Source organism: Carcharhinus amblyrhynchos, chromosome 30 (genome assembly GCF_965287045.1).
Source record: "Carcharhinus amblyrhynchos chromosome 30, sCarAmb.v2.hapA, whole genome shotgun sequence".
Taxonomy (NCBI): Eukaryota; Metazoa; Chordata; class Chondrichthyes; order Carcharhiniformes; family Carcharhinidae; genus Carcharhinus; species Carcharhinus amblyrhynchos.
In genome coordinates this window covers 20044280-20065795 of record NC_137353.1, presented here as the reverse complement: position 1 = coordinate 20065795, position 21516 = coordinate 20044280, and positions in this window count along the sequence as shown.

Below are 21516 nucleotides of genomic sequence, written 5' to 3'. Positions count from 1 at the left end.
CTTGGAGGGCCGAAGGGCTCATTCCTGTGCTGTAATTTTCTTTGTTCTTTGCTTTCTGTGACAATAATAAATCAAATCAAATCTAAGAACACTCAGTCCCGATTAGGGAGAATTGCGGCTCACATTCGGGAAAAACAGGCCTTTATGATGTGAAATTAGGAAGCACTTTTCCACACAGGGTGCATTGGAAATCTGGAACCTTCTCCCATCAGGCTCTGAGTGCTGGGTCAATTGAAGTTTGCAAAGCGGAGGTTGCTGGATTTTTGTTAGGTTAAGGCTATGGGGAGAATATGGACCAAATCCAGGTGAATGGGGCAATACAGAGCTGTCAGAGACTGACTGAACAGGCCCGAGGGGCTGAGTCTACTTCTGTTCATGTGTTCCCATAAATGATGAATAAAGCCTATCATTGGTAGCATGTTATGTTGACCGCATTCGCACTGTTACACACATTAAAACAATGCCTTTATTGTGGGCTAATGTGCTCATCAGAAAAGCAGCTCAGGGAATGGTAACATAGCATAACTAGGAAAGTTATTTATTAACTTGCCTAACAAAATGAGTTATAAACTGGTTCACAGAATTGTTACAATGCAGAAGGAGGCCATTGTGCCCATCGTGTCTGCACTAGCTCTCTGAATGAACTATTCACCTGTGCCTTCTCCCCATAACCTGCTTCTTTTCAAATCATCATCTAATTTCTTCCTGAGTGCCTCGATTGAACCTGTCTCTGCCACACTCTCAGACAGTGCATTCCAGATCCTAACCACTTGCTGTGTGAATCTGTTTCCACCACAGCCTCAGACAGTGCATTCCAGATCCCAACAACTCGCTGTGTGAATCTGTCTCCACCACACTCTCAGACAGTGCATTCCAGATCCTAACACTCACTGTGTGAATCTGTCTCCACCACACTCTCAAACAGTGCATTCCAGATCCTAACCACTCACTGTGTGAATCTATGTCCACCACTCTCTCAGACAGTGCATTCCAGATCCCAACAACTCGCTGTGTGAACCTGTCTCCACCACACTCTCAGACAGTGCATTCCAGATCCTAACAACTCGCTGTGTGAATCTGTCTCCACCACACTCTCAGACAGTGCATTCCAGATCCTAACAACTCGCTGTGTGAATCTGTCTCCACCACACTCTCAGACAATGCATTCCAGATCCTAACACTCACTTTGTGAATCTGTCTCCACCACTCTCTCAGACAGTGCATTCCAGATCCTAACACTCACTGTGTGAATCTGTCTCCACCACACTCTCAGACAGTGCATTCCAGATCCTAACACTCACTGTGTGAATCTGTCTCCACCACACTCTCAGACAATGCATTCCAGATCCTAACACTCACTGTGTGAATCTGTCTCCACCACACTCTCAGACAGTGCATTCCAGATCCTAACACTCGCTGTGTGAATCTGTCTCCACCACACTCTCAGACAGTGCATTCCAGAGCCTAACACTCACTGTGTGAATCTGTCTCCACCACACTCACAGACAGTGCATTCCAGATCCTAACAACTCGCTGTGTGAATCTGTCTCCACCACACTCTCAGACAGTGCATTCCGGAGCCTAACACTCACTGTGTGAATCTGTCTCCACCACACTCTCAGACAGTGCATTCCAGAGCCTAACACTCACTGTGTGAATCTGTCTCCACCACACTCTCAGACAGTGCATTCCAGAGCCTAACACTCACTGTGTGAATCTGTCTCCACCACACTCTCAGACAGTGCATTCCAGAGCCTAACACTCACTGTGTGAATCTGTCTCCACCACACTCTCAGACAGTGCATTCCAGGCTCCACTGTGTGAAGATGTTTCTTCTCTTTTTCCCTTTTACAAATTACCTTCAATCTGCACCTTCTGGTTCTTGATCTTTCTGTCACTGGGAACAGTTTCCGCCTAACTATTCTACTCTGCATGTTTCACTGTGATTTTAACATTTGCGTCTCATTGAGAATAGAAACGTAGTACAGCTGACATTAATGAGCAGCTATGAAAATTTTGGATTTGTTTTTTTTCTTTTTAAACAAAGAGTTGAGTTAACTTGACCATGACTGTCTCAAATGTGCACGGATGCAGGGTGGGCTTCAGCCCTCGTGCCTGCAGTTAGCCCCTCACACTCAGCCACCTCGCCCCAGGCAGCTAATGATTCATTGTAAAGATTGATTGAATCCCTACAGTGCAGGAGGAGGCCACTCGGCCCATTGAGTCTACACTGACTCTCTGACCTTATCTTGGCCCTTTCCCATACCCTATCCCCGTAGCCTCACACATTTGCCGTGGCCAATCTCCCTAATCTATACGTCTTGAGACATTAATTTATCATGGCAATCCACCTAACCCGCACATCTTTCAGAGTGTGGGAGGAAACCGGAGCACCCGGACGAAACCCTCCACCTCCTGGATCACTTCATGTAGATGCGGGAAGAACGTGCAAATTCCACACAGACAGTGAGCTGAGGCTGGGATCGAACCCGGGTCTCGGCGCAGTGAGGCAGCAGTGCTAACCACTGTGCTACTGAGATCTTGACAAAATAGTTATTAATCAGCATATATCAGGAGCGTTGTGAACTAATGTAACCAGAATAGTTATTATTTAATGTTCTCAGCATGTGCAGTGTGTTCTCATCTTGTCCTTTGTGCATTGTCCATAACATGTTCCTGACATGTGCTTGCCATGTTTTTGTGTGTTCTGACCGATTGTTAGTGTAATTATGGAACATACAGGACATGCTGGTCTTTTCCTTAGCGGGCACTTAGCTGATGATTGGATAATACTGAATTGCAGCTCCTGCAGTTATTAAAACGATCAAATTAATTAATTTACTTCATGCCGCTAATAAATGTTGTTCTGCTCTGTAATCTTTATTTATTCCAGCCTTATAGCCATTGCCATAAATCCTTAACGAAACAGAAAAGTGGTCGCACAGCAGCAAAATATAGAATCCCCACAGTGGAGAAGGAGGCCATTCTGTCCATCCAGTCTGCACTGATTCTCTGACGGAGTACCTTACCCTTGCCCTTTCCCTCATCCTATCCCCATAACTGCACACATTCACCATGGCTGATCCTCCTAGCCTACACATCTTGGGACATGAAGAGGCAATTTAGCATGGCCTCACTGAGTTACTTCCACCTCCAATATCACTCACTCACCCCCTGTATCGCTCACTCACCTCCTGTATCACTCACTCATCTCTTGTATCACTCACTCACCTCCTGTATCACTCACTCACCTCCTGTATCACTCACTCACCCCCTGTATCACTCATTCACCCCCTGTATCACACTCACCCCCTGTATCACTCATTCACCCCCTGTATCACTCACTCACCTCCTGTATCACTCACTCACCCCCTGTATCACTCACTCACCCCCTGTATCACACTCACCCCCTGTATCACTCATTCACCCCCTGTATCACTCACTCACCCATGTATCGCTCACTCACCTCCTGTATCACTCACTCACCTCCTGTATCACTCACTCACCTCCCGTATCACTCACTCACCCCCTGTATCATTCACTCACCCTCTGTATCACTCATTCACCCTCTGTATGACTCATTCACCCTCTGTATCACTCACTCACCTCCTCTATCACTCACTCATCTCCTATATCACTCGCTCATCTCCTATATCACTCGCTCATCTCCTATATCACTCGCTCATCTCCTCTATCACTCACTCACCCCCTATATTGCTCACTTATCTCCTGTATAACTCACTCACCTTCTGTATCACTCACTCATCTCCTCAATCACTCACTCATCCCCTGTATCACTCACTCATTTCCTGTATTACTCACTTACCCCTGTTTCAAACACTCACCTCCTGTATCACTCACTCACTCCCGTATCACTCACTTACCCCCGTATCACTCACTCACCCCATATGTCAGTCATTCAACTCACTATTGTACAGGTCTCTAGCCCTCCCCTACTGCTTCCATGTTCAATGTCTTTGCATCAAAGACTGATATCCCTTATTCCGCCAACATTTGCTCAGGCTAAACCGGGCATGATCTACTGAAACGGTCATCCTGATAATGAAAGCTTTGAAATGCAAGTAATATGAGCGGCGCAGAGGTTAGCACTTCTGCCTCACAGCACCAGGGACCCAGGTTCGATTCCTGGCTTTGTGGAATTTGCACATTCTCCCCATGTCTGCGTGGGTTTCCTCCGGATGCTCTGGTTTCCCACAGTCCAAAAGACATGCTGGTTCGGTGCATTGGCCATGCTAAATTCTCCCTCAGTGTACCTGAACAGGCACCGGAGTCTGGTGAGTAGGGGATTTTCACAGTAGCTTCATTGCAGTGTGTGAGGGAGTCTGAGTCTGAGAGAGTGTGTGCGTGAGTGTCGCCCCATTATTTCCAAACTATCTTGATCTTTTTGAAGTAGATGTTTGTGAATGTTGTCTCGCAAACGAGACATTTTTAATCGTGAGATGCTCTGATGCTCAGGAACTAGAACTCCTTACATTTCAACATCAAAGAACAGCTCAATCTCAGGAGATCAGCCACGGAGTCAATCAGTCTTCTGTCTCAGATGGATTACCGCAATACATCGGCCAATCCAGACAGTAATGTGAAACAAACCGGGTGAGAGGGAGCTTAATCCACCGTAAACTGGGGAATGGGAACCTCTCCCTCCAATCCCTGCGCATCAGGAGAGTGGATTTGAGATGTTTACATAGGGAAGCAATAAGGGGGTAGAAAGGATCTGTGTTTGAATTGTACCTTTAATAAAATATGAGATAGCACTGCATGTGGAGGGGGAGAGAGCGGTGAGGGGTGAAAGGGCTCCAGACAGGCCAGGCTGAGGGATAGTGAGGTGAGGGACATCCAGGGATGGCAGGAGGATCAGGACACACCAGATCGTGGAGAACCGGGAGGGTTAAGAGAGAACAGACAGATCTGAGTAGAATATTCTGGGGAGTTGGCTGAAGTGATGAAAGGTTAGCTCCTGTGGGGGATGGAATTAGCAAGGATGAAACAGGGAGGTCGGACTTTGGTAGCTGAAATCTCTCTGCCGCTGAGTAAAGAGATTGGCAGGAAAACAAAAAAAAGGCCAAAGTTATAGAATGATAGAGAAGGGGCTGAAGGGATTGCTGATGTAGGGTGGGTGAGGCAGATACCAGGATTTTAAATTCAGTGCCACTGGAGGCAGACTGGCATCAACAGGGGGTGATGGGTGATTGGAGGTGATGGGTGAATGGGAGGGAGGTGGGTGAGCAGGGGGGTGATGGGTGAGCAGGGGGGAGGTGGGTGAGCGGGGGGGTGAGCAGGGTGGTGGTGGGTGAGCAGGGGGGAGGTGGGTGAGCGGGGGGGTGGTGGGTGAGCGGGGGGAGGTGGGTGAGCAGGGGGTGGGTGAGCAGGGGGGTGGTGGGTGAGCAGGGGGGTGGTGGGTGAGCAGGGGGGTGTTGGGTGAGCGGGGGGTTGGTGGGTGAGCGGGGGGGGTGGGTGAGCGGGGGGGGGTGGGTGAGCGGGGGGGGGTGGTTGAGCGGGGGGGGTGGGTGAGCGGGGGGGGGAGGCGGGTGAGCGGGGGGGTGGGTGAGCGGGGGGGAGGTGGGTGAGCGGGGGGGTTGCGTGAGCGGGGGGTTGGTGGGTGAGCAGGGGGGGGTGGGTGAGCAGGGGGGGGTGGTTGAGCGGAGGGGGTGGGTGAGCGGGGGGGTGGGTGAGCGGGGGGGAGGTGGGTGAGCGGGGGGGGGTGAGCGGGGGGGGGAGGTGGGTGAGCAGGGGGGTGGTGGGTGAGCAGGGGGGTGGTGGGTGAGCAGGGGGGTGTTGGGTGAGCCGGGGGGGGGGTGGTGGGTGAGCGGGGGGGTTGCGTGAGCGGGGGGTTGGTGGGTGAGCAGGGGGGGGTGGGTGAGCGGGGGGGGGTGGGTGAGTGGGGGGGGGTGGTTGAGCGGGGGGGGTGGGTGAGCGGGGGGGGAGGCGGGTGAGCGGGGGGGTGGGTGAGCGGGGGGGAGGTGGGTGAGCGGGGGGGGGTGAGCGGGGGGGGGAGGTGGGTGAGCGGGGGGGGGTGGGTAAGCGGGGGGGGGTGAGCGGGGGAGGTGGGTGAGCGGGGGGGGGTGGGTGAGCGGGGGAGGTGGGTGAGCGGGGGAGGTGGGTGAGCGGGGGGGGGAGGTGGGTGAGCGGGGGAGGTGGGTGAGCGGGGGGGGAAGGTGGGTGAGCGGGGGGGTGGGTGAGCGGGGGAGGTGGGTGAGCGGGGGGAGCGGGGGGGGGAGGTGGGTGAGCGGGGGAGGTGGGTGAGCGGGGAAGGTGGGTGAGCGGGGGGGGTGGGTGAGCGGGGGAGGTGGGTGAGCGGAGGGGTGGGTGAGCGGGGGAGGTGGGTGAGCGGGGGAGGTGGGTGAGCGGGGGGGGTGGGTGAGCGGGGGAGGTGGGTGAGCGGGGGAGGTGGGTGAGCGGGGGAGGTGGGTGAGCGGGGGGGGGAGGTGGGTGAGCGGGGGAGGTGGGTGAGCGGGGGGGGAGGTGGGTGAGCGGGGGGGGAGGTGGGTGAGCGGGGGGGTGGGTGAGCGGGGGAGGTGGGTGAGCGGGGGGAGCGGGGGGGGGGAGGTGGGTGAGCGGGGGGGGGGAGGTGGGTGAGTGGGGGGTGGGTGAGCGGGGGGGGTGGGTGAGCGGGGGGAGCGGGGGGGGGAGGTGGGTGAGCGGGGGGGTGGGTGAGCGGGGGGGTGGTGTGTGAGCGGGGGAGGTGGGTGAGCGGGGGGATGGGTGAGCTGGGGGGAGGGGTGGGTGAGTGGGGGGAGGTGGGTGAGCGGGGGGGTGGTGTGTGAGCAGGGACTGAGCGAAGGCAGGGTACGGGCAACCCAGAAGGGTTGGGGGCCAGCAAGGAAAAAGCACAAATAAAAAATCAATCCTTGAAGTGATGAAAATGTTGGAAAGCGTCCCAGCCTCAGGCGAGGGCGGAGGTGTGTGTGGGATCCGAAGCCTATTTCTGGGATGAACATGACACTGAGGTGGTTTATCAGGCTGTTTTTCTGGGAGGGAAGATAAAGGTTCCACTAACACAGTGGTGAGATAGAGTCAGAGAGGTTTACAGCATGGAAACAGGCCCTTCGGCCCAACTTGTCCATGCCACCCTTTTTTTCAAAACCCATAAACTAATCCCAATTGCCCACATTTGGCCCATATCCCTCCATACCCATCATACCCATGTAACTATTTAAAAGATGTCACTAATTGCAGAATGATGACTGCGGCATCCTCCTCCCTGCCGGGTAGCTGGCTGTGATTCAAGGATTTATCACCATTTAGAGAAAAATTAAGATGATTAAAAAGTTTGCCATTTCCCTTTATGTATCCGCTTCACAGAAATGAAGCTTTCCTTTGCCCAGATATCAGTTTAAAGGAACCAGTGGGTGATCATCACTCATTGCAGACAAAACTCGATTGATATTAAAGTCATTAATTCCATTTCTTGTCTTTGGACAGCAATTATCATCCAGGGGAGAATGTTGGAGCTAAATAAACACTGCAGTGTCGATTCAGTGCGTTATTAACAGGAATAAAAAGGTAACGTTAGGGCATCAGAAGTTTGTTGGAAGAGGAAGTTGAGGGTAATTGAAAGAAGTGTTGAAATTTTGAAAGTGTTTGCGAAGCGAAGGGGTTGGAGATTATTTGGTGAATTAAGAATTGGGGGGGCAGTTCTCACAATGAGTACAAGGAGCTGAAAGGGGGAGATATGAGGATCTTTTCACACACAATAGAATATGGAATCTATTGCTGTAGTTACTTGAGTGACTCGATGTGGCAAATAGCAAACTAAAAGATTTATTGACAGAGATGAACTACGTCCACTGAGGGCTTAACATTACAACCACACAAGTCCACTCCCGACAGCGTTCTGACTCCAGCTGAAACCTCCCAGCCCCGGGAATGTGTGCCCTCGCTCCCAGTTGGCCTTGGATCATCCTCTCGTGCTCCATTGGTTCCAACCTGGTCACTTAACCCATGAAGGATCATCTCTTAAAGGGGCTACGCTACCACAATTACCAAGTGTCCATTGAAACTGAATCAATGACATTGCTTAAAAGTCAACTGAAGGCCTGACAAAAATAACAAAGGGGAAATTTATCTCCGGTTAATGGCCTGGATTCCCTCCCCGCGTTCTTTGTCTGATGGCAGGTTCAGCCAAGTAGCGTGATGCGAGGTCTGCCAGGTGGAATAGCCATGTACATGTAATGGGGAGCAGTGTACCGACCTCAGCGAGGCCCATCAGGTTGGCCTCTTAGAGTATGAGCTCCCTGATTGAGATTATAATTGCTCAATCAGGCTGCTTCTATTGGATAGAAATGTGGGCCTATCAGGTTCACTGACACTCCAGATTCTGCCTGTCTCGGAGTGGAAGTGAGTTTGTAAATAAAGGGAATCTGGTGAAGGCCATTGGCCGCTCAGGAATTTGCTTCAATCTTGCAGGCCTTTAAAACACATAGCAGCAAAAAGTCTCCGTCCGGGGAATGAGGATTTGCAGTGTTTAAATGGTAAACAGCAGGAGAACTGGCAGCGTCCCTGCTCTGCTGGTGAATTGTAATTTTTTTGTACTTTATTTCATTCATTTATTCATCACTCCCCATTCACCCATCCCCCCCCCCATTCACCCATCACCCCTCCATTCACCCATCACTCCCCCCATTCACCCATCACTCCCCCCATTCACCCATCACCCCCCCATTCACCCATCACCCCCCATCATTCACCCATCACCCCCCCATTCACACCCCCCATTCACCCATCACCCCCCATACACCCATCACCCCCCCATTCACCCATCACCCCCCATTCACCCATCACCCCCCCATTCACCCATCACCCCCCATCATTCACCCATCACCCCCCCATTCACACCCCCCATTCACCCATCACCCCCCATACACCCATCACCCCCCCATTCACCCATCACCCCCCCCATTCACACCCCCCATTCACCCATCCCCCCCCATTCACCCATCACCCCCCCATTCACCCATCACCCCCCCATTTACCCATCACCCCCTCATTCACCCATCACCCTCCCATTCACTCATCACCCCCCCATTCACCCATCACCCCCCCATTCACCCATCAGCCCTCCCCATTCACCCATCACCCCCCCCATTCACCCATCGCCCCTCCCATTCACCCATTCACCCATCATCTCCTCATTCACCCATTACCCCCCATTCACTCACCAACCCCTGCTCACCCACCACTCCCCATTCGCCCATCATCCCCAGTTACCCATCATCCCCTATTCACCCATCACCCCTGCCAGTTACCCATCACCCTCTGCTCACCCATCACAGCCTCATTCACTCATCACCCATCACCCTCGCATTCACATCGCTGTCTAGACCAGCATTGACTGCTATTGAGGTGGTGTTGGTGAACTGCCTTTTTGAACTGTTGCAGTCCACGTGGTGTAGGTGTACCCACAGTACTGGCAGGGAGGGAGTTCCAGGATTTTGACCCAGTGACAGTGAAGGAATGGCGATATATTTCCAAGCCAGGATGGCGATGATGTAGATGGGAACTCCAGGTGATGGTGTTTTCATGTGTCCTGCTGCCCTTGTCCTTCTACATGGTAGTGGTCAAGGGTTTGGAAGGTGTGACATAGAAACAATGAAGATAGGAGCAGGAGGAGGCCATTCAGCCCTTCGAGCCTGCTCTGCCATTCATTACGATCATGACTGATTGTCCAACTCAATAGCTTAATCCTGCTTTTTGTCCATAACCTTTGACCCATTCGCCTCAAGTGCTATATTCAGCCACCTCTTGAATACATTCAATGTTTTGGCATCAACTACTTCCTGAGGTAATGAGTTCCACAGACTCACCACTCTTTGGGTGAAGAAATATCTCCTCACCTCTGTCCTGAAAGGTCTACCCTAAATCGGCAGACTGTGACCCCTGGTTCTGGACACCCCCTCCATCGGGAACATCCTCCCTGCATCCACCCTGTCTGGTCCGGTTAGACTTTTATAAGTCTCTATGAGATACCCCCTTACCGGTCTGAAATCCAGTGAAAACAATCCTTACCTAGTCAATCTCTGCTCACACATCAGTCCCACTATCACCAGAATCAGCCTGGTAAACCTTCACTGCACTCTCGAGAGAGCAAGAACATCCTTCCTCAGAAAAGGAGAGCAAAATTGCACACGATATTTTAGGGCCTCACCAAGGCCCTGTTTAATTGCAATAACACATCCCTGCTCCTGTACTTTTCAAGGCAAGGATAGATCAATTTTTGAATAGTAAAGGAATTAAGGTTATAGTGAGTGGGTGGGTAAGTGGTGCTGAGTCCACAAAAAGATCAGTCATGATCTTATTGAATGGCAGAGCAGGCTCGAGGGGACAGATGGCCTACTCCTGCTCCTAGTTCTTATGTTCTTCTTATGTTCTTATGTACTCAAAATCTCTTATAATAAAGGCCAACATGCCATTTGCATTCTTTACTTCCTGCTGCCCCTGCATGCTTACCTTCAGTGACTGGTTCACAAGGACACCCAGGTCCCACTGCACTCTCCCCTCTCCCAGTTTACAGCCATTCAGATAGTAACCTGCCTTCTTGCTTTTTGCTCCCAAAGTGAATAACCTCACATTTATCCAAATTATACTGCATCTGCCATTGATTTGCCCACTTACACAACCTGTCCAGATCATTCTGAAAGATCTCTGCATCCTTGTCACAGTTCCCCCTCCCACCCAACTTGATATCATCTGCAAACTTTGAGATGTTACATTTTGTTCCCTCATCCAAATCATTAATATTTATTGTGATTAGCTGGGGTCCCAGCACTGATCCCTGTGGCCCCCACTAGCTACTGCCTGCCAATTTGAAAAGCACCCATTAGTTCCTACATTTTGTTTCCTCTCTGCCAACCAGTTTTCTGTCTGTCTCAATACACTTCCCCCAATCCCATACGCTTTAATCTTGCATGATAATCTCTTGTGCGAGACTTTGTCAAACACTTTCTGAAAGTCCAAATATACCACATCGACTGGCTCCCCCTTGTCAACTCTACTAGTTACATCTTCAAAGGATTCAAACTGATTTGCCAAGCATGATTTCCACTTCATAAATCCATGCTGACTCTGTCTGATCCTGTTATTGCTTTCTAAATGCTCCACTATGATAATGGATTTGAGAATTTTCTCCCCTACTGGTGTTAAGCTTACTGGCCTATAATTCCCTGCTTTCTCTCTACCTCCCTTTTTGAATATGGGAGTGACATTCGCTACCCTCCAATCTGCAGGGACTGTTCCTGGAAGATGACCACCAATGCATCCACTATTTCTTAAGCCTCTTCCTTAAGTACTCTGGGATGTAGATTATTAGGTCCTGGGGATTTATCCACCTTCAAACCCAACAATTTTCCCAGCACCATTTCTCTACTAATGTTGCTCTCCCATAGTTCTTCCCTCTCACTAAATCTTGCATTCTCCAACATTTCTGATATTTGTCCTCTTCTGTGAAGACAGAACCAAAGTATGTATTCAGTTGCTCGGCCATTTCTTTGCTCCTGATTATACATTCCTCTGTTTCTATCTGTAGGGGATCTGCATTTATCTTCATCAACTTCTTTCTCTTCATATATCTATAGAAACGCTTAGTGTTAGTCTTTGTGTTCCCTGAAAGCTTACTTTCGTGCTGTATTTTCCCTTTCTTAATCAATTCTTCTTTGCTGAATTCTAAACTGCTCCCAATCCTCAGACCTATTATTTTTCTTGGCCAATCTGTATGTTTCTTCCTTGGATCAGATACTCTCTCTATTTTCCTTTGTAAGCCATGGATTTGCCCTCTTACCCATTTTGCTTTCGTGCCAGACAAGAATAAACAAACAGTTGTTGTAGTTTCCGCTTGCGTTCCTTGAATGCTTGCCATTGTCAATCCACTCTTATCCCTTTAAGTCCTCAATCTATCAAGGCCAACTCAAGCCTCATTTCCTCATAGTTTCCTCCATTAAGATTCAGCGCCCTAGTCTCTGAATCAACTACTTCACTCTTCATTTTGATAAAAAATTCTATCATGTTATAGTCCCTCATCCCCAAGGGGGCTCGTACAGCTAGATCAGCAATGATTCCCTTCTCATTATACAGTACCCAGTCTAAGATGGCCTACTGTCTCGTGATTCCTCCACATATTGGTGAAGAATACCATCCTGTATACACTCCAGGAATTCCCCCTCTATGGAATTGTGGCTAATTTGATTTGCCCAATCTATGTGCAGATTAAAATCACCCATGATCACCAATATTCTCTTATCACATGCATCTCTAATTTTGTGTTTAATGCCATTCCCAACATCACCACTGCAGTTTGGGGGTCTATATATATATACATGACACTCACTAATGCTTTTTGCCCCTTGATATTTCTCAACTCTACCCATACAGACTCCACTAAGTAGCCTTGGTGAGTGTACCCTGTGGCTGGCACGCACTGCTGCCCCTGTTCATCAGTAGTGGAGGGACTGAATGTCTGTGGGTCTGGTGCTATTGAAGCTGCTGCTTTGTCCTGGACGGTGTTGAGCTTCTTGAGTGTTGTTGGAGCTGCACATATCCAGGCAAGTGGAGAGTATTCCATCCTGACTTGTGTCTTGGTGGACAGGCTTTGGGGGTGAGTTACTCTCCACAGGATTCCTCGACTTTACCCTGCTCTTGTAGCCACGGTATTTTACCTGAAACTTGCACCTATTTCCACTTCATCCCCATTGATGTAGACAGGGTCATGTTCCCCACTACACTCCCTGAATGACACTCTCCTTCATTTTACTAATATTGAGGAAGGGGTTATTGTTGTCGAACCAGTTCACCAGATTCTCTATCTCGTTCTTTAGCTCTGTCTCATCATCGTCTGAGATCCAACCCACTGCGGGGGGGCGGGGTGTCATCAGCAAACTTGAAAATTGAGTTGGAGGGACAAGAAGGAGTTAAATTTTCCAAGCAGGAATTACATGCAGATAGAGTTTTATTATAAACCCAGATATTAAAGTAAAATGAAGAAGGAGAGAAATAAATGTGGAGGAGTTATGTGGTTTGGGACACCATTATTTTCCCAAATCCGAGGCTGTTGTTTATGGACTCGTTTCCATCAGCATTATAAACTAAAATCTGTCTCTTATGGTGTATGTATCCTGGAACTAACCTTCCAGTTACTGGAGAATATTTTGGACACTAGCCATATTTTCTTATAACCTCAGAGAGTGGAAAGTACCACAGTGGTGGATTCTGCACATAAGCAAACAACTGTACAGATTTATTCATAGATAAGATGAGAAATGGAGGGAGAAACACTCTGCACAATACATTAATTAAACTTGCATTGCCTCCTGACCGCGCTGATTGCAGTCCTTAGACTTTCCCTGCATCCAGCTCTGAAAACCACCCCCTTTATCCTGCTGATCATGTTTCTGTGGGATAAGCTGAATGCAGTTGTTGAATACTGCAGCTGGTCTCTGAAGTTAAACCGGCTGCCGCCCAGATAAGTACGAGGACTCGGGTGGAACTATCCGCATATTTGCATCTCATGCAGAAATAAATATGTACAGCTGAGGAATTTAGACCAAATAACAGTGTGGCACGGCAGCACAATGGTTAGCGCTGCTGTCTTACAGCGCCAGGGTCCCAGGTTCAATTCCAACCTCGGGTCACTGTCTATGTGGAGTTTGCACATTCTCCCCATGTCTGTGTGGGTTTTCTCCCACGTTCCAAAGATGTGCAATTGAAGTGGATTGGCCATGCTAACTTGCCCCTCGCTGTCCCACGATGTGTAGGTGAGAGGGATTAACAGGGTAAAAGTGTGGTGTTACGGGGACAAGGCAATGGTTGGGCCTCCATGAGATGCACTTTTGGAGAGTCAGTGCAGACTTGATGGGCCAAATCACCTGCTTCTGCACATTAGTGTTCAATCCTAGCCTCAGGTCTGTGTGGAGTTTGCACCTTCTCCCCATGTCTGTGTGGGTTTCCTCTGGGTGCTCCGGTTTCCTCCCACAGCCCAAAGGTGTGTGGGTGAGGTGGATTTGCCATGCTAAACTGACCCTAGTGTCAGGGGGATTAGCGGGGTGGAGTGGCGGGGATAGGGCCTGGGTGGGATTGTTATCGGTGTAGACTCGATGGGTTGAATAATTTCCTTCTGCATTAGAGAGTTTCTAATAGATTCAAGTGCATTGGGGTAGTGAGAACACAGGTGACAAGTGTGGGAGAGTGTCCTAGCTTTTGGGTGTAAGGAAACAAAAGACTCATGCATACAATGCAGGGACAGACACCAAATGATCAGAGTCAGAGTTAATAAGTTAGTGAAAAATGCACACGCGATGAGACAGCGCCTTAAGGAGTGGGTAACTGGTGTACGTGACTGCGCTGTAATTGGGTGGACTTGGTTGAGCAGGTGATCTTTTCTGGTTCCAGCACAGACAGCACTGGCCGAATGGCCTCATTCTGTGCTGTAATCAATCTATGGTTCTATGTTTGTGTGTGTGGCACGTACAAAACGGCTATGAATATTTTGCCACTCTATCCGCATAGAGTTTCAGTGTTACAATGTCAGTCTGTTAGGTACCTTTATATACTGAGATCATGATCAGAAGACGTAGGAGCAGAAGTAGGCCATTCGGCCCCTCGAATCTGCTCAGCCGTTCAATTAGATCACAATTGATCTGATGTGGTAATCCTCATGTTCACTTCCCTGCCTTATCTCCATAAGCCCTGATGCCCTTACTTACAGGAGGAGGCAGTGGTGTAGTACTACTGTCGTTGGATTAATAATCTAGGGCAATGATCTGGGGACCCAGATTCGAATCCCGCCATAGCAAATGGTGAAATTTGAATTCAGTATAAACTTGGAATTAAGAATCTACTGATGACCATGAAATCATTGTTGGAAAAAACCCATCTGGTTCACTAATGTCCATTAGGGAAGGAAATCTGCCGTCCTTACCTGGTCTGGCTTACATGTGAGTTCAGAGCCACAGCAATGTGGTTAACTCTTAAATGCTCTCAGGGATGGGCAATAAATGCTGGCCCAGTCTGCGATACCCATATCCCATGAAAAAAAGATTAAAATCTGTCCGTCTCAGCCTTGAACACACTTAATGACCCAGCTGCTACAGCTCTCTGCGGTAAAGAATTTAACAGACCCATTACCGTCCAAGAGAAGAAATTCCTCCTTATCCCTGTCCCTTACTCTGAAATTTTGCCTTCTGGTCCTTGACTCTCCCACAAGGGGAAAGAACTTCTCAGCAACTTTCCCATTATTCCTTTTGGAAAACAAATTAAACTAAATTAAACAAGCTGAAGAACAAAGCCAGAAGGGCAACCCCTTAAAGGGGAACTGCCCAAAACAAAGCAGAAATAAAACTTAAAACACCACCCAAAAGATGATTAAAAGGATCAGTAACACACCCCAGTCCCAGTGGTGTTCAATGGGTGTAGAACAGACCGGTCAAGCCCATTGAGAACCCTCCCTGTCTCAATGAAGTCACCTCTGATTTTTGCAATTGCAATTCCTATTAGGGAGGCGATGGCCTAGTGGTATTATCACTAGACTATTAATCCACACACTCAGCTAATGTTCCAGGGACCTAGGTTCGAATCCTGCTACGGCTGATAGTGGAATTTGAATTCAATAAAAGAAATCTGGAATTAAGAATCTACTGATGACCATGAAACCATTGTCAGAAAAACCCATCTGGTTCACTAATGTCCTTTAGGGAAGGAAATCTACTGTCCTTACCCAGTCTGGCCTACATGTGACTCCAGAGGCCACAGCAATGTGGTTGACTTTCAACTGCCCTTGGGCAACTGGGGGATGGGCAATAAATGCTGGCTGCTAGCGATACCCATGTCCCACAAATGTATAAAACACATAATATCCTCACAGGATTGCAATTGGAGCATTTGGTTTAGTAGGCAGGAAGACATGTGAAAATCAGGAACACTTTTTAAAATTATGATGGCCAACCTTCACAAGTTTAGTACATTGAGGTACGGATCACCGCTAACTGTAAATGAAGCTCCATCTCGGTGGTAAGTTTAGATTAGTGCTGCTTCTGGAACTGTGACAGGCTAATATTGGCAATACATTCATGCCACATGAGTGCTGGGCAATGACCATCTCCAACAAGAGACAATCTGACCATCTCACCTAGACATTGTGTAGCATTACCATTGCTGAAAAACCCCACTATTAAATCCTGGGTGGTAACAATGACTAGAAACTGAACTGGACCAATTACTTAAATACTGTGGCTATAAGGGCAAACCAAAGTCTGGGAATACTGTGGCAAGTAACTCACCTCCTGACTCCCCCAAGCCTGCCCACCATCTACAGGGCACAAGTCAGGGGTCTGATGGAATTATCCCCACTTGCCTGGATGGGTGTAGCTCCAGGACTCATCTCAAGAAACTTGTCACGATCCAGGGCAAAGCAAACCCGCTTGATTGGGCAAATCCTTCAATAGCACCTTCTACTTGCAATTTTACCATCTAGAGGGATAGGGGCACAGCTGTGGTTAGCACTGCTGCCTCACAGCGTCAAGGATCTGGGTTCAATGCCAGCCTCGGGTCCCTGTCTGTGTAGACTTTGCATGTTCTCCCCGTCTCTGCGTGGGTTTCCTCCGGGAGCTCCAGTTTCCACCCACAATCCAAAGATGTGCAGGTTAGGTTGATTGGCAATGCTAAATTGACCCTAGTGTCGGGGGGTTAGCAGGGTAAATGTGTGGGGTTACGGGAATAGGGCCTGGGTGGGATTGTGGTCGGTGCAGATTTGATGGGCCGAATGACCTCCTTCTACACTGTAGGGATTCTATGATCCGATTCGATGACATGGGAACACCACCTAAAAGTTCTCCTCTGAGCCTCCCCCCACTCTGACTTGATCCTTGACTGGCACTGGATTAAAATCCTGGAACTCTCTCCCAAACAGCACTGTGGCTATACCTGCATCAGATGGACTGCAGTGGTTCAAGAAGGTGGCTCACCACCAGCTTCTCTCGGGCAACTGGTGATAGGAAACAGATGCCAGTATTGCCATGAAAGAATCCAACAAAACTGCTGGCTCAGTGACAATTTTCTGTTGACTTACTGTTGGTTTTATGCTATGTTTAAGTCTAGTTGCTGCAGGCACCATGCAATACAAATAGCGAATAACATGATTGTTAAAGCAACATGATGCTTTACATGTTAGATTATTCCTATGAAACTTTGAACAATCCCTTTGTGCATTGAGCCCTGAAGACCAGAAGACTGAAAGCAGTGAAGAAGTAACTGGATTACAAAGATGTAATGACACTGAATTCCACTTGGGGAAGATAGTGACATCGTGATAATGTCACTGGACTAGTAATCCAGAGGCCCAGGCTAATGTTCTGGGGATAGGTTCAAATAAATCTGGAATAGGAAGCTAGTCTCAGTCATGGTGACCGTGAAACTATCGTCGATTGTCACAAAAACCCATCTGGTTCACTAATGTCCTTTAGGGAAGGAAATCTGCCATCCTTACCCAGTCTGGCCCACATGTGACTCCAGATACACTGCAATGTGGTTGTCTCTCAACTGCCCCCTGAAATGGCCAAGGCAAGTAGGGATGGACAACAAATATGGGCAACACAGTGGCACAGTGGTTAGCACTGCTGCTTCACAGCTCCAGGGACTTGGGTTCAATTCCTGGCTTGGGTTACCATCTGTGCCGAGTCTGCATGCTATCCCCGTGTCTGCATGGGTTTCCTCCAACAGTCCAAAGATGCCGGTTATATGCGTTGGCCATACTAAATTCTCCCTCAGTGTATCCAAACAGGTGCTGGAGTGTGGTGGTGAGGGAATTTTCACAGTAACTTCATTGCAGTGTTAATGTAATCCTACTTGTGACACTAATAAATAAACTTTAACTTAAATACTGGGTTGCCGACATCCCATGAAAGAACAAAGGAGAGGTGACTATCTGTGCTCACTGGCATATTTTAACACGGATTCCTCTTGGATGCTCACAAGGGAATCCCAGGAATCAGTTGGTGATATATCAGTTTCAGTATATCAGGAGCAACCAGATCATTTATATATCAAAAGGAAATTTGTTCGATTCCACAGCAGAGGAGTTCTACTGTAGTTACTGTGGCAACAGATTCTTGTTAGCCCTTCAGCAATAATACAACAGTGTCATATGGCCTTTAAAAGTATAGAGTCTCCTTATATATATATGTCTCTCACATCATTGAGCTATAGCAGTCGTTCAATGCTGTGGTTATCGTGACACATTAGCATTGAGCAACTTTGCTTCTTATCCAGGGGACTTTTATTCTTGATTTGGATTGTTATCTTGGCTTTGAAACTTTGGAATTCCCTGGGCGGAATTTTTCTCAGATAAAATCTCGTTGTCAAAGGGTAATCATTCCCAACATTTCGCTTGCTAGATTATAAAAAGAAACAAGACCTGTCAACTCAAAATGATTTCGTAGAATCATCTCCAGAAATACCAATTTCTTCAGTCCCTAGTATCGTGAATACTGCTACGGATGACTTAGCTGAATCTGGGTTGCCTGATGATGGTGCCACATTGTGTGGGAATGATGCAGAATTAGTTCCAACGAAGAAGTGTCTCCAGAGGTTCCAAATCATTCTTCTAGGGTCAAGGACAGCCAAATTCCAGAACATTGTGTACAACCAAAGTGGAATAGCCATTCTTCTCTTGACTTTCTTATTGACCGTGTATAATGATTAATAGTGCAAAGTGCTGTGTCTTGAAAATTATTGATCCCATGTATAACATCATAGTAATTTGTGGGCTGGGGGAGAATGGATATTATATATTTAAGTGGTTGTATGCTCGCTTTAAGAGCCGGACACGGGATTTAATGATGATGTTGTTGGGGTGCTGCACCGACCCCTATTTTACTTTCATTTTCTACTCTGTACAGGCAACATTACAATAAACTGTTGTTACTTTGAATCTACATGTGAAAACCACATCTTGCTTTTTGCTTAAAACCCACAATCCCGAACATAGTTGGGACGAGAAAGGAGACAAGTCTGACTGCGGAAATTACAAAGGGATTTCCCTACTTCCACTGCAGGAAAAGTTATCGTGGTCATCTTCCTCAAGCTGTCATCCTCACCAAAAAAAACCACCACAGACCCAATGCAAGTGCAAACTGGGGTCAAACAGGGCTGCATCATCGCATCAACACTCTTCTCTATCTTCCTCACAGCAACACTCCATCCCCTCACCTTGAATCTCCCAGCTGGAATGGAGCTAACCCACCAGACAAATGGGAAACTATTTGATCTCCGATGCCCCCTAGGCCAGAACCAAGATCATGCCAACTTCTGTCATTGGGCTGTAGTACGCAGAGAATGCCTGTGTGTGTGCGCGTACTCAGCGATGCATTCACCGAGGTATATGACAGAATGAGCCTCAAACTAAACAAAGGTTCTCTACCAGACTGCTCCTGCCACATAAAACTGCCCCATGACCATCAAGATCCATGGTGAGCCCCTGGACAATGTGGATCATTTCCCACATCTCAGGAGCCTCCCCTCGGCACGGGCAGACATCGACGATTAAATCCCACACCGACCTCAACGTACCAGTACAGCAGAGTGTCCGGAGAGCAAGATGTCAAACACAGCACCAAGCTCATGGTCTGAGAGCAGCCATGGCCCCCACTCTCCTGTATGCATCAGAAACATGGGCAATGTAGAGCAGACACTTCAATGCCTCCGCAAAATCCTGTAAATCCACTGGCAGGATAGGCGTATCAATGTGAAATTATCTCTCCCAGGTCAATATCCTCAGCAGCGAGGAACTCGATCAGCTGCGATGGGTGGGCCACATTGTCCGCATACCCAACACAAGCCTCCTGAAACAAGCACTCTACTCCGAGCTCTGCAATGTCAAGCGATTACTAGGAGGGCAGAGGAAATGCTACAAGGACACTCTGAAAGGATGGGCAACAAATGCTGGCTTTGCCAGCAACACCCACATCACATGAAATAGTTTTAATGAAGATTTCTTACTTTCCTGAGTCACATTACCCATTTCATGTCCGCTGTTTATAAGTTACTGAGTATGAGATCTGTTCTTCACTGCAAATTTCCAATTGTTAACTGCTTCCCAAGTGACAAGTTGCATTTACAACACATATTCCAATATTTTGCTATGCATAACATCCAAACGAAGCCGTGTTCTTGGGCTTTTGCACAATGTAATTGATGGTTGGAAATGGGAAGGATGTTCAGTCTGGATCCCTGCACAGTCACTGGTTAAAGGGCGGGCTATCAAACTCATTCATCTCATTGTTCAGTATAGGCAAGGACACAAATATCTCAAAGAGAAGCTATCCTTGATTGTCCTTTGTTAATTTCTTAGAAACATAGAAATGTAGAAACATAGAAAACAGAAGCAGGAGAAGGCCATTCGGCCTTGCGAGCCAGCTCCACCATTCATTTTGATCATGGCTGATCATCAAATTCAACATCCTATTCAGTGGCCAAAGATTTGTCGGTTAGGTGGATTGGTCACATTAAAAAATTGCCCCTCAGCATCAGGGGGTTTATCGAGGTAAATGCATGGGGTTACGAGGATAAGACCTGGGTGGAATTGTGGTCGGTGCAGGCTCGATGGGCCAAATGGCCTCCTTCTGGACTGTACGGATTCTATGATTCTATAATCCTGATCCCGCCTCCTCCCCATATTTTTTGGTCCCTTTAGCCCCAAAAGCTATATTTAATTTCATCTTGCAATCACAGTATGCTTAGGCCTCAATTAATTCCTGTGGTAGTGAATTCGCCAGTCTTTGGGTGAAGAAACATCTCTTCACCTCGGTCCTTATATCCTCAAACTATGACCCTTAGTTCTGGACTCCCCCAAGAACATTCTTTCTGAATCTACCCTGTCTAATCCTGTTAGAATTTTAAAAGCTTCAATGAGATCCCCTCTCAATCTTCCGAACTCCAGTGAATATAATCCTAATCGATTTAGACTCTCCTCATATGACAGACCTGCCATCCCAGGAATCAGCCTGGTAAACCTTCGCTGTTCTCCCTCTATAGCAAGGACATCCTTCCTCAGATAAGGACACCAAAACTGCACACAATAGTCCATTGGACTATACATTGATACTGAATATCGTTTGGTGAGTGGTGACCAGATGAACTTATATTACTAATGGATGAAATAATTCATTTTTTTTCCCCTTTGGAATGATTCTAATTTACCAAAGGAGAATAATTCCAGTTGATGGTGTAATTTTAATTAGTTCCTCCCATCCTATTTTGCACAGTAATTAACATTTCATTTCATTCAAGAGCTCTGGAGGAACATTACTCTCCAACACAATATTATAGACGGAAAACCTAGATTAAACGTTCCCTTCTGATCTAACCTAACAGCAGATTTTATCTGTTAATTTACCTAATTGAACCTCTTCTTGGGAGCTTTTATTCCCCAAAATGACCCGCTTCATTGTGTCTGAGTACAACGCATCACTTCATAAGTAGGCAAAATATAGAATCCCTACAATGCAGAAGGAGGCC